This window comes from Heteronotia binoei, chromosome 2, assembly GCF_032191835.1.
Source record: "Heteronotia binoei isolate CCM8104 ecotype False Entrance Well chromosome 2, APGP_CSIRO_Hbin_v1, whole genome shotgun sequence".
In the NCBI taxonomy this organism is placed as follows: Eukaryota; Metazoa; Chordata; class Lepidosauria; order Squamata; family Gekkonidae; genus Heteronotia; species Heteronotia binoei.
In genome coordinates this window covers 121,722,585-121,736,938 of record NC_083224.1, presented here as the reverse complement: position 1 = coordinate 121,736,938, position 14,354 = coordinate 121,722,585, and positions in this window count along the sequence as shown.

Sequence of the window (14,354 nt, the reverse complement as noted above, 5' to 3'; positions counted from 1 at the left end):
CAGACTATCTCAGATAAGATCGCTTCGTTGTAACAACCTGTTACTTTACAAATAACTGAACTTACTGCTTCAGTCTCTTCCACAGCACAGATCGCTGATTCTGCTTATAACAACAGTTTAATGAACCAGAAAGCAGGTCAGAGGGCACAGGAAGAGATTATCAATTTGAAGGACAGAACTATACTTCTTGAAGGGTTGGTGAGACAAGGAAATATTAAATTTTGTGGGTTTGCTGAGGGCACTGAGAATTCTACAGATTTAACTCTCTTTATGGAGCAGTGGCTAGCCTCCATTTTAATGTTGGAACAGGGCATTTTTCCAGCCATCTCAAGGGCTTATAGACTGAGTTCTGTTAATGCTTTAAAACAAACTCTGTCCATGTGGTAACTTTTCTGGATGCTAGAGTTAGAAGGTCACTTCTGAATGTGGCAAAAGAAAAAGGTTTCCTGCTGTACAATGACTGTCAGATCTTAGCATTTCCAGATATTTCACCTACAGCGCTCCAGATTAGATGTTTGCTGAAACCTGTTACCAAAAAACTGCAAGGAAATAAAATCAAATATCGCTGGATTGCAACTGGAAAACTGATGGTCTCTCTACATGGCAAGCAATTTTTTGCTGATGATGAGGAATCAGGGGAAGCCTTACTATTCAACTTACACTTAATAGACTTAATGGAAGTGGACAAAAAATCCAAATTCCAAATAGTAGTTAAGACATCTCATTAGAGTGTGTTCATTACTTTCATGACTTATATTTCAAATTCAAGTTTTAATTAGAGTCTGCTCGTGATACTGATGCTCTATGATTGGTTAAGTATAGGCCTAGGAGGTTATATAATGGAAAAAGTAATATATCGAAGCCTTCTTTGTGACTCTTATCTGTATAGTGCACAAGTCATATTACCAGCTTTTTTTTGTTAGTTCCCAAGCAATTATATGTATTTATATGAACTCCAAAGGGATCTATTGAGGCTTGGTGAGTGGGCGTCAACGTGGCAGATGAGGTTCAATGTGGCCAAGTGCAAAGTAATGCACATTGGGGCCAAGAATCCCAGCTACAAATACAAGTTGATGGGGTGTGAACTGGCAGAGACTGACCAAGAGAGAGATCTTGGGGTCGTGGTAGATAACTCGCTGAAAATGTCAAGACAGTGTGCGATTGCAATAAAAAAGGCCAACGCCATGCTGGGAATTATTAGGAAGGGAATTGAACACAAATCAGCCAGTATCATAATGCCCCTGTATAAATTGATGGTGCGGTCTCATTTGGAATACTGTGTGCAATTCTGGTCACCGCACCTCAAAAAAGAGATTATAGCATTGGAAAAAGTGCAAAAAAGGGCAACTGGAATGATTAAAGGTTTGGAACACTTTCCCTATGAAGAAAGGTTAAAACGCTTGGGGCTCTTTAGCTTGGAGAAACGTCGACTGCGGGGTGACATGATAGAGGTTTACAAGATTATGCATGGGATGGAGAAGGTAGAGAAAGAATTACTTTTCTCCCTTTCTCACAATACAAGAACTCGTGGGCATTCGATGAAATTGCTGAGCAGTCAGGTTAGAACGGATAAAAGGAGGTACTTCTTCACCCAAAGGGTGATTAGCATGTGGAATTCACTGCCACAGGAGGTGGTAGCAGCTACAAGCATAGCCAGCTTCAAGAGGGGGTTAGATAAAAGCATAGCCAGCTTCAAGAGGGGGTTAGATAAAAATATGGAGCAGAGGTTCATCAGTGGCTATTAGCCACAGTGTGTGTGTGTGTGTGTGTGTGTATAAAAAAAAATTGGGGCCACTGTGTGACACAGAGTGTTGGACTGGATGGGCCATTGGCCTGATCCAACATGGCTTCTCTTATGTTCTTATATGTAATCATTCCCTGTATGAATAAGCTGCTTTGATATATTGTAACTGCTTTTTCAGTAGCAGTCTAAGAAGCCTCTATCTGGGTACTTCAGAAACTTACTAAGCACCTTGTTTTCAGATGAATTTTCTTACTGTCTTTTGGTCATTTTGTTCAATTACATAACTTCAGGTTTTTTTGTTTTTTTAAAAGGTATCTTCCTCCCAGAGTTAGGTTTAATTACTAGCATGCATTGCAAAAAGTAAGAGGGAGACTTTTTAGTCTCCTGTACTCCAAGCTTTTTATGTGACTTTCCTCTGTATAAAAGCTTGCAGTACTTCTAAGTGATTTGCCAATTCCAAGATTTATATATGCACCCCCCTGTATGTTCAAGACTGTGTGTATAAGGTATTAAGATTTCTGGTAACTGACATTGTGAAATTAGTACTTCAGTTAAGTTATTTATTACTCCAAGCTTTTTATGTGACTTCCTTCCGTATGAAAGCTTGTGGTACTTATAAGTGTATTGTCAACTCCAAGCTTATATATACATCCCCCTGTGTGTTCATGATAGCATGTATAAGTATTAAGATTTATGGTAACTGGCATTGTGCAATTAGCACTTAGGTTGAGTTGTTTATTACTCAAAAGTTCACATTCATATATTCATTCCACTGGTGTTATGTGGAAATATATTTATAGGGAACTAGCATTATCTGGAGAGGGTTGGGGGTGGGGAGAGGGGGTATAAGGGAAGGGATCTACTATCTCAGTGTTGTATTAGTTCATTTCTTGATTAGTTTTACTTTAGGAATCTGTATAAAGTACAGATATTAGGGTTAGTAGTAAGTTTTAGTTTTCCAAGGTACATGTCAGAGGCTGAATCTTATTTGATATTATCATTAGCACTTTATCAGTTGTTAAGACTTTTAAAGGGCTAAACATAGATGTCTAACGGCTACCAAATTCTGTCTCTAAATGTTCGTGGTCTTAATAATGGTATCAAACGTCGTAGAATACTTTCCCACATTTTAAAATTCAAACCACATATTACCTTTCTTCAAGAAACTCATATAAAATCTAACGATACTCCTATTTTGAAACCCTCATGGTTTGGCTATCAGTTCCATGCTGCTGGTTCCTCAAAATCTAGAGGAATGGCAGTACTACTTGCAAAATCTATCCGTTTTGAATTTCAGGACTTACAAATTGACCCTCAAGGAAGCTTCATTTTTGTAAAAGGTTGTCTTGACGGTCACTTGGTAACACTAGGGGCAATTTACGCACCCAATACACTCCAAATTTAATTCCTGAAATATACTTTTAAAATTCTGCAAGACTTTAAAGAAGTTATTTTAGGCGGGGATTTAAACTATATCTTTGCTAAATTCTTAGATAGATCAAGTCCCAGAAGCTAAAATACTCCTCTCAGTCTTCACAAACATTATTATATTTTTAATTGCAACATTTGCTTTGTGATATTTGGAGACTTAAAAATCCATTTTTGAGAGATTACACATTCTATTCACAGAGATTTCAGTCATATTCCCGAATAGATTTTATTTTAATTTCTCAAACTCTAATAGATAAATTTTCAAAGGCAGATATTGAAATTAAGGCTTGGTCTGACCACTCTCCCATTATCTTGTTTTTTAAACTCTTTTGTGCAGCAACCCAAAGAAAAAAGATGGCTCTTGAACTTAGGTATATTTAGGCAAGATAAAATTAGGCAGGAAATAGCTAATGATATTATCAATTTCTTCAAGGAGAATTCCCCAAATGACACCTTACATTCAGCGACGTGGGAAGCTTTTAAGGCAACTCTCAGAAGACGACTCATTTCAGTAAATTCTTATTTAAAAAGAGAAAAAGAGAATGCAATTAGTCTTGTTTATAACCAAAATTAAGGCTCTGGAAGCACAACACAAAATTTCAGGAAGTAAAGTAGTTTACCAAAAAGGCTGAAAGAAATCTTCTAGAAACTTTAGAAAATGACTGCATACAGAAAAATTTAATTTATACCAAACAAAGATATTGGATTAGGTCTCATAAATCCTTGAAGTTTCTTGCGTGGAAGGCCAAAGAACAACAACAAAAAAAGTCTAGGCATATCTACTCAAAAGATACAAGTGGTGATGTCCACACTTTTTCAAAATCAATTATTTAAGGCTTTTTCACTTACTACTCCAAACTTTACTCTTTTACTCATCTGGACATAGGGAAAATAGAGAAGTATTTACAGAAACGTAACATTATTTAAAAAATATCTCTTGAGCATAAGAATATAATGGAATCAGAGATCTCCACAAAAGAAATAGAGATTGTAAGCTCGTATCTTAAAAATCAAACAACTCCTGGCAATGATGGCTTCCCCCCTGAATTTTTTCAGTTATTTAAAAGGGAGTTAACTGAACCATTAAGAGAGTTGTGTAACTCTATTCTAAAAACAGGCATAATGCCAGAAACATGGTCCCAAGCCAATATTATAGTTATCCCTAAACCAAATAAGGATCCATTATATCCGTCTTCATATCGCCCAATTTCTCTTCTGAACTCAGACAATAAAATCTTCACTAAAATTCTTGTGAATAGGTTAAAAACAATTCTTCCTTTGTATATTAATGTGGATCAAACTGGTTTTCTCCCTAATCGAAACCTCACTGATACTATTCATAAGACTATTGATATTATTCAATATGGTAAATTACAAAAAGAAGAATCACTAATTTTGTCACTTGATGCAGAAAAAGCTTTCAATAGTGTGGAAATCCCTTACCTCCTCAAAGTCATAGACCTTATGAATTTTGGCCTTAGTTTCAGAAATGCAATAGAAGCTTTGTACAGGAATCCCACAGCCACACTAAAAATTAACGGTCTTTCTTCTCAACCTCTACATATTCAGAAAGGAACTAGGCAGAGCTGTCCCTTGTCCCCTCTTCTCTTTATATTGGCACTGGAACCGCTAGCAGAAGCTATTCGTCAAGACCCTGAAATTGCTGGAATCTTGATAGGTGACAAACAATACAAAACTGCTATTAATGCTGATGACTTAACAGTTTTTTTAGCTAACCCAATACAATCTATCTTGTCTTCCACCTTTTCCTCTATATCTGGTATCTCTTTCAATAGAGTTAAATCTGAACTATACCCAATTTGAATTCACCAACATACTCTAAAGGTCCTTAAGTCTTTGGGATATAATAAATGGATGACCACTTCTTGGAGACTCCTAGGATTCCAGATTCCTCTGGATCTTTCTAACTTGATTCATTATAATTTTGATAAATTACTTGATTCAATAAGCACTCAACTACAAAGATGGGATAAACGGAATTTTTCATGGCCTGATAGGTATTTTTAGATTAAAAACTTCATTCTCCCCCAAAAATTTTTCTGTTTCAAGCTCTTCCTATTCTTATTCCTAATTCTTCTATTAGGAAATGCCAAAAGACTCTTAACAAATGTTTATGGTCCAACAAAAAGGCTAGAATATCTCAGAACATTGATCCGACAGTCAGCTAGATGTGGTATGGATTTTCTGGACTTACAAAACTACTATGTTGCTACAATCCTTACTCAAGCTATTGCTATATTACTTCATAGGGATAAATTAAATTGGGATCAAATAGAATCCTCATACTTAACCCTGTATGATAAAGAAAATTTGTTATGGAATGCAAAACTTAAAGCACAGATTAAGCGGACTGAAAATCTGTTCCTGAATTCCTTTTTCACGATCTGGCAAAGATATAAAGATAGGCTGGTGTCGAATATATCAGTATATACGTTTTTAAACCAGGATTGGTTCTCATTAGGTTAGGACCATAATTTTATCAAACATTGGAGAGCGACAGGTTGTAACTGTCTTATCGACTTGCTGCACAAAAATGAGTTTTTGGACAAGCAATCTTTACAGAAGATAGGTTTGGAAATTCACTGGTTTCAGTACCTGCAAATTAAGCACATGTTTTTCCCCCTCAAATCCAAGTAATGCGTACTCACCCCTTAACAGCTTTTGAGGCTTTGCTCAAGGACTTGAAGCATGATTCTAAAGGTATGTTATCCAAATTAGACAAAGTTTTGCTTAATGCATCTGAAACTAAACCTCTAAACTATCAGGCTAGTTGGGTCAAAGACATTAATAAACATACCGATAGCTTTCAGTGGGACAGAATTTGGTCCTCATATGGTAACAAATATAATATTTTTAATATTAAATTTCAATTTGTAAAAATTCTTATGAGGTGGTATTGGGCTGCAGCTAGGTTACATAAATTTGTCCCTTCTATTGCACCTAATTGCATTAAAAATTGCTGTGAAGTTGCTTCATTTATACATGGATGGTGGACATGTAAGCATATTTCAAAATTTTGGAAACAAATCAGAGAGTCACTTAAACTCCTCGCTCTTTACCATTACACTCTGAACCCTATGAACAATGGCTGGGGAAGGCAAATGGACATTTGATAACAGCAAAGTGTCTTAGACCCATACCAGAGGAAGAATTGACATTGTGTGACTGTAAAACTTGCAAGTCTAATGCATGCAGGTACAAGAAGGCTAGACTGTTTTGTCCTTTTTTCTGCAAGCATCAAAAGAACTGTAAAAATGTTGTATAGCAAATTACTTTTCATATTAAGAGTGTAACTGTTTAAGAATTAGAGTTTAATCAAAAAGTAGATATTATAAATATCACATTTTGTTTACTGTTATTTTAAGAAGCAGAATAAATAATTTTCTGTGTTTTTAGGAGTTGCCACCTTAACAAATGGTGGCTACAGGAAAAATGTCCCAAAATTGAAATGTCTCCCCAAGAAAATTGTAAAGCAATAGTGATTTGATACACTCATAAATAATAAAATTCTTTGTGTGTGTGTGCATATGTATTTGCAGGGGTCCATTTCCAGCCCCCCCCCCCCACTCCCATGGCTAAAAGAAGCTGGGGAGAGAGAACTTCCAGGTGTGTTACTCCAGTGGGAATCTCAAAGCAGCTTACAACATTGTTTCTCCCCTTTCTCTCATACCCACAACCCTTTGAAATAGGTTAGGCTGAGAGAGAATGACTGGTCCAGTGTTGTCCAGCAAACATGCATGGCACAGTGGGGATTTGAACAAGGGGCTCCCAGATCCTAGTCTGACACCACACTGGCTGTTTCCTTTCATTTCTCAGTGCCTTGGCCCTGTTCCAGATCTGCCTTCTCCAGTTGGTTTTGCTAGCTTAGTTTCCCTAGGCTTGAAACTGAACACTAAACGCTGAGACTGTTTTGGCCCTGACATACTTACTGAATTATAAACTTTCTTAAAATCAATGTAGAAGCCATGTTGATTAAATATATTTCAGTTCAGAGTGTTAATGTGAGAACTTTCTGTTTGAGAATGCATAATCATTTGAGGGTTTTACCTTTTCATAATCTGCAAAAACTCATAACTGAGTTTTTCCCCCTCAGTATGGTCGTCACCCCAGAGTCGGAAACAACTGGTGCATGCACAGGGGACTGCCTTTTTTATGGTCTGTGGAAATGTTCTGTTCTTTGCATGTCTGAACATGCATTATACTTTCATTCTTCTGTGCTATCTTACATTTGCTTTAAAAGCAAGATCACTGGTCAGCTGACCAACTTTTTTAGCAGCAGGAAAATAACGTATTTTGCCAGTGTAAATCTTGACTTTTTCAGGGGTGCTGTAAGAACTGCTTAGAAAGAAAAGGCTTGCCTTGATTCCTTTTCTTCGTTTTGATTTAGCATCTAGGAGGACGTGAAGGACACCTGAAAAAAGTATTTGTCTTTTAACACCAATAACGGAACACTTAATGAAATTGCTGCAATGCAGTTGGAAATTATAGGTGCTATCAGAAAGATGTCGCAGTAGCCCTTAATGAGATTGCGTTAACATGTCATCCCACTGGAGAGAAATTATCTTTGTTTCATAACCTCAGTTTCAGCTGTTTCTAATCAACCCAAAGCTCCTTACCTGCAATGAATTTTTCAGGCATTAGACTTTGTGATTTAGTTAGCATGGTGTTAACATGGTTTAGTATAGCACTAATAAGTATTTCTCTGAAATCAGTTTACTAAAGTGCCTTTCAGTCAGTAAAAACATATGTTTGTCTACTGAAACCTGTATCCCTTAGATTTTGAAGTGAACGATGTCATTGTATCATCACTGCAAATGGTAGCTGCAGAAAATTTTAAGTAAATACTAGTTATTTTTGAAATGTTATTAAAATGCAATGATGCATAATCAGAACTAGAATACAGAGCAAACAACGTGTTCAGTTCCGCGATCTGCTGCCTCCGCCTCCGATCCCGGTGCTTCCCCCGCGCCTGCCTGCCTGGCTCCAGCTCTGCTTCCAGCAAGCGCTGGGATCACTCCACTCCATGCTTAAAGCAAGCGCCAGGATCGCTCCCTCCGCCCTCCGATCCCAGGATCGGGGGGCAGAGGGAGCGATCCTGGCACTTGCTGTAAGTGTCAGAGCTGGAGCCAGGCAGACAGGCACGGAGGAAGCACGCTGCCCCCTCCACAGCCAGCGCTCGCGAAGCGCTGGGTTTGCGGTGGGGGCAGCATGGAGCGATCCTAGCGCTTGCTGGAAGCAGAGCTGGAACCAGGCAGGCAGGCGCGGGGGAAGCGCCGGGATCGGAGGCGGAGGCAGCAGATTGCCCCCCAGGAGGAAGGTGCGTCCTATGGTCCGGAGCGCCTTATGGACCGAAAAATACGGTAATTTAAAACAATTTTTGGTGCTAGTGTTGGTACCATTACATTCAGCGATGTTGGGCATCTACTTATACTGTAGTTTAACTAAAGGCAAGTTGAAGTAGAGCTGTTTTACAGGCCTTGCAGAACTGGGCAAGGTCCCGCAAGGCCCTTACATCTTCTGGGAGTTGGTTCCACCAGTGGAGAGCAGCAATTGAGAATGCTCTTTCTCTGGTAGCCTTCAGTCTCACCTCCCTTGGCCTGGGGATTGACAGTAAATTCTGCGATCCAGATCTAAGTACTCTCTGGGGAACATGTGGGGAGAGACAGTCCCTAAGGTAGACAGATCCTCGGCCATATAGGGCTTTAAAGGTAATAACCAGCACCTTGTAGCAAATCTGGAATACTATTGGCAGCCAGTGCAGTTCCCGCAACCTTGGCTGTATGTGCTCCCATACAGACCCAATAACAGCCTGGCTGCTGCATTCTGCACCAACTGCAGTTTCTGGATCCGAGACAAGGGCAGCCCCACGTAGAGGGCATTACAGTAGTCTAGTCTTAAGGCAACCGTTGCATGGATCACAGTTAAAAAGAGAGACCGGAAATCGAGACTGATTGAAGTTATGTCAAGAGGAACAAAGGCTGTCAAATTCTTCCTACTTTTACTGAGAGAAATGACTGCATTAAGGAGAAAGAAGGTGCATCTTAACCAAAAAATCATGATGTGGACATTTTTCAGGAAGAAGGGTTTTTGAACTAGCTCTCTCTCTCTGGATAGTTGGATATGGAACTTGCAATAAGAACTGATATGCGATTTTAATTTAGTTATTTATTTATTTGATTTATATCCCGCCCTCCCCACCGAGGCGGGCTCAGGGCGGCTTACAACATAAAATCTAAAACAATAAAATTAATAAATATTAAAAGGCATATACAATAATTTACAATAATTAAAACAGGGAAACAAGAAACAAACAGTCTGACAGTTCGGTGCTATTCTCACAGCCTTCCTTTGCAGTCTTTAATACCAGTTAGTTATATGCCAACCAGAAAAGGAACGTCTTACAGGCCTTGTGGAACTGCCCAACCTTGCTGTCTAACCACCCAAATGAAGGCATTGACTCCCCCATACACACCTCAAGGGGAGCTGATCTCTGTCATCTAGAGAGCAGTTGTAAATCTGAGTAATTGCCAGTGGTTCCCCAGTAGGAAATGGCATTGTACCTGTCTGAGGTTCTATCCTTCCTCAACCCCCACCTTCTCCAGGCTCCACCCCTTAAATCTCCAGGAATTTTCTAACCTGGAGTTGGCAACCCTATCTCCTTCCCTTTATCTGCCCTTCTGACTTCAGCTTTTCATCACCTTCCTCCTGCCTGCAGCTTCTACATAGGAAAAGGACAGTCTTTCTTCACAGTGTGTGTGGGGGACCAAAGCAGTTCAAATCATTCTCTTCTCCCCCCTTTGATATGAACAACAACTCCATGAGGCAGGTTAGGCTGAAAGTCTGTGACTGGTCCGAAACCACCCATTCAGCTTCTATAGCCCTCACCTGAAGATTGGCAACAATGGTTCCCCAGGAGGAAAGGCCTCTCCCGAAGAGGCCTGTAGTGATACCTTAGGAATTTCTCACCAACATGGAGAGTTATCACGAAAGGCCTTTGGGTGAGTGCCCTCCCAGCCTTGCTGTCTTCCCACCCAGCTAAGTGAAGGCATTCACTCCCCCCACCTCCAAGGCAGCCTGCTTATCTGCTGCTGTGGAACTGGTCCCTCCTTGCTGTGAATGAACATTCCTTTTGTGTCAGTTTTGTCTCATGAACATGTCTTTCACAATTTACTGTTCACTTTATTATTTGCTTCACAGCAGCGTTGTTAGAAGGGGGGAATGGACTGTCCTGGACCTCCTACAATGGGCCTTGAGGAGAGGCAGTAGTGATCAGTAAGCTTCCAGGAGAACCTGTCAGCAGAGAACTGTCTCCTTCAAAGGTCAGTGGCCTTCTGGTGGGGTTGTTGCCTGACGGAGCTGGCAGTGGGTGGGGGAGAGCAGAATCAGCCAATGCATGCCAGAGCCAAAGTGTGAGCCAATCCTGCATAGGCCACATCCAACCAATGAAAATTCTCAGATTTGCCACCATGGTTGGAGTTTTATTTATTACTGATGATTTTCTGTCTACCTATTCCACATCTTTAACCCTATGTAAATATTGATTCCCTTCCCTGCCAGTTTATTCCAACAAGCCAAAAACTGTTTAAAGTTTTTTTAAAATAATGCTTTGGGTCTATTGACCCAAAGGAACAGTGTAAAGGGGGCAAATTGTGTGTCTGCCGTAGGAGGGGGGATCTGGCAAAAGCCATCCTCCCCTCCTTCACAAACAGAAAAGCTGTTTTCTTAGAGGAACTGCTGTTGTACTGACACAATAGCCTCACAGGATCCAAGCCATGGTATTCACACATTTGATTTACTGACGTTCATTACAGAGATTTCATGGTCAATGCTTTGAGCGTAAGTCTCAGAGGAAAATATGAAATGGCTGGGCATTGCAAACTTTTCTACATAAATTGCTTTATGTGCTGGTCAAGAATAAATGATGGCACTATGGCACAGACAGAGGGCTATGTATTTGTCTATAAAATTATAGTCTTCCCCAGAGAAATAACTACAACTCTTACGAAGCAGTGCAATAATAGACAGTATCAGCCTATTTGGGAAGCCTAAGTTCAAAACCCCCAGTCTCCATCTCACTGGCTTCTTGTTATTCCTCATCTGAACAGTTCACATTGCTTTCCTACTGAGAAAGATTGGATCATGAGGGCATGAATACAGTGAAAAGGAGGAGGGAACCCAGTTGTACCCAGGAAAGCCCTGAACAAATCAGCATAACAACACAGAGAAGCAAGGCAAAAAGCTCTGAATAAAACTGTGTTGGTCTCAAAAGTGCTTTTTGCATTTCTGTGGGATTGAGGCAGCTGAGAAAAGCAGCGTCTCTCTCTTCCCCAAGGGATGAGGAGCCTCAGCCAATGTGGTCTTGTGGTTAACAGTTAGTTCCCTTTTTAAAAGCTCTGCTGTGTGATTGAGAAAGCCTGGCATAGCTCTAGCTTTGATTGATAGAGCTCTAGCTGTGCCAGGCTCTCTCAATCACACTACCACGTAGTATACTGTAATAATCATTCAAAACTTTGTATATTATTCAAATTCTGTATAAAGCAAACTAGCCACCATATATGAAAAATATGATCCTAAATTTATACAAATAATAGGAAATAAAATCCAATTTTCAGATCACACACACAGTTCTCAATGTCCGCCAGCCCATCTAATTTAGCATACTGTTTTACACAGTGGCCAACTGGAGGACCTGGAGGACCAGACAGGGAGTAGAGACTGAAGCCTTTTCCTGTTGCTGTCTATTGCTTCAGACCAACATGGCTGCCCACTTGGAACTATCTTAGCACTGGTAGTCAGAGATTTGCTGTCTCTGTTTATGAGTGAGTCAGTGATAGACCTCTCCTCCATGAATCTGTATAACCTCCTTTTAAAGCCATTTATGCTCATGGCCATCAGTACATCCATTGGCAGTGGACTTCAGTTTAATTGCTCACTGAAGTATTTCATTTTGTCTGCCCTGAAGCTATTTCCCAACAACTTCATGGGTGCTCCTAGTTCTGGTATTATGTAAGAGAGGAAAATGCTCCCTCTATTTACTTTCTCTATCCCACACATAATTTTATAAACCTCTGTCATGTTCTCCCTTAGCAGTCTTTTTGTAGACTAAAAAGTTCCAAACTTTCCAGTCTTTCCTCATAGGAAAAGCGCTTCAACCCCTTAATCCTCTTGATTGCCTTCTTCTGCACTTTTCTCAGCTCTTCAATTTATTTATTTATATTTTTATATACGGGATTAGAACTGTACACAGTTATTCCAAATGAGGTTTCTATGTAGCTTTATATAAAAGCATTACGATTCTGGCTGTTTTATTTTAAATCCCTTTCCTGATAATTCCTATTGTGGAGTGACTTTTTCAGTGCTCCTGCATACATTTTCTAGTTTTCCACAAATCTACCATGTTTTATTTCATTTTCAGTATCAGCCAGTTTAGACCCTATCAGCATATATTTAAAGTTAAAATTTTTGGTTCCAGTTTGCATCACCTTACATTTGCCAACAATTAAATTAATCTGCCATGCTGTTGCCCACCCATACCATTTAGAAAGATCCTCCTGTAGCTCTTCACTATCCACTTTGGTTTTCACCATCCTGTACCATCTGCAAACTTGGCTGCTCCAGTTCCATATTATTTCATATTATCTTGTCTAATATTGGGAGCCAGAAATATTAAATAACTGCTGCTCTTTAAAGGTGCTCTGCTAAGTTACTTGAGATGATAGCTTCACTATACCTAATAGTAGAGTTAGCACTGATGATAACCTATCATATCCATAATCAGTTTTTACCTTGCTTTTTATGTGGGAATGCTGCAGTATGCAATATATTACTCATAAACCATATTTCAGATCAGAGTAACCAATGTTTTACAATACATAACATGAGACATCACTTATTTATCACTATATCTTCAGTGCAGTCCCACATGGGGACTATTTATGTGCAGGCCAGTGTGTGCCTGCACTGAAGACCCTAGAGGAACAACAGTTACTTGTATGCCAAGAAAGGTACTGAACTGAACAACAGTTACAGGAAAGTGCAATCTTATGTTACCTCAACTTTCATTCATTCCTCTCTGTCTCTTTTAACATCCTCAATGTCATTCAAAATTTCTTGCAATAGTAGGAATACTCCATAGTTATGGGAAATTACTTCTTGATGAGTCATGTGCATACAGCAAGAATTTATAGGAGATTTGCATTAAAACACCCTCCCCCCAAGTGCTTACTGGATAAGCGCTTTAAGGATAGGGTTGTTAACTTTGGGTTGGGAAATTCTTGGAGATTTGGGGAGTGGAGCCTGGGGAGGGCAAGGTTTGGGAAGAAGAGGGACTTTAGCAGGATATAATTCCATAGAGTTCACCCTCCAAAACAGCATTTTTCTCCAGGAAAATTGATCTCTATAATCTAGAGATCAGTTGTAATTCCAGAAAATCTCCAAACCCCACCTGGAGGGTGGCAACCCTTTCTAAGGACAATAATTTAACGCCAGGCAGTTAAACAGATTCTAATAACACCAAATATAAAGCCAAAGAAGTTCCTCTAGGGCTGAGCACTGTGAGCGTTTGTACATAAGTTGCTTCATGTGCTGGTCAAGAACATGTGAAGGCACTATAGCACAGACTGAGGGCTATGTGTTTGTCTACAAAACTTTAGTAATAATCTCCAAGTTTCAGCAGTATTACAGCATCTAAACAGTTTATATTTTTAAGTTGTTTTTTAACCATTTTGCAGTCTTTATTGAACCAGTTCCCAGTATGGTGAAAGGGTCTTTTAAACTTCTTGATCTTCTTCCTATTTATTAAAAGGAGAGAGTTGAATAATTGGATAAACTCTTAGACTATTTCTGTCTGTCTGGTATTTTCTTAGGTTGGATTGGTGTTGTAACCAAGTTTGAATTAGTTCCAATCGATATTTCAGCTGATATAGAGAAGTGAACACAAGGACCCAAGTCTTTATCTTTAACATGTAATATTCTTGAAAAATTTGAATAATCTATCAGAGATTATTACAGCAAATCCAGAGAAAATATTAAGCTCTACTGAAACAGAAAAAATTCTACGAAGCAATGCAGCAACAGAGAGACAGCCATGTATAGTGGTCAGTATCAGCCTTCTATCTGGGAATTCTAAATTCCCAATCAATCAAAGGAAATAAAAGGA